The sequence below is a fragment of the Lontra canadensis genome, unplaced genomic scaffold (assembly GCF_010015895.1).
Source record: "Lontra canadensis isolate GAN:19392208 unplaced genomic scaffold, GSC_riverotter_1.0 scaffold3028, whole genome shotgun sequence".
Taxonomy (NCBI): domain Eukaryota; kingdom Metazoa; phylum Chordata; class Mammalia; order Carnivora; family Mustelidae; genus Lontra; species Lontra canadensis.
Window position 1 is genome coordinate 1 of NW_022634012.1, and position 515 is coordinate 515.

A 515-nucleotide genomic window follows, 5' to 3' on the forward strand; every position below is an offset into this window, starting at 1 on the left:
AAAATCTTTGCACCAGGCTGGCATTTCAATGAAAATCGAATAGGGTTCATCATGTCCTTGCATCCTGAAAGAGGCTTTAAGGTCGGTACTCATCTCTGTCCCTGCATCCAGGATAAGATACTTTTGTATTTTATTTATTTATTTATTCACTTATTGATTGATTGATTGATTGATTTTTAATGAATTTATTTATTTGACACCAAGAGAGAGAGAAAGCGAGAGAGGGAACACAAGCAGGAGGAGTGGAAGAGGGAGAAGCAGGCTTCCCACTGAGCGGGGAGCCTGATGGGGGACTCCATGCCAGGCCCCACCGAATCATGAGCTGAGCGGAGGGAGATGCCTCGTGACTGAGCCACCCAGGCGCCTCTAAAATACTTTTTTAACATTGTGTTTGGAGAAAAGAGTAGACAGTGTGAGAATATTGGACGTGAATGTCCCTGCCACTCAGCCCCCAACCCACAGGTAATTCAACTACAAACAGTTTTCACTCCTGTAACAAATGTGGGGAATGGGAA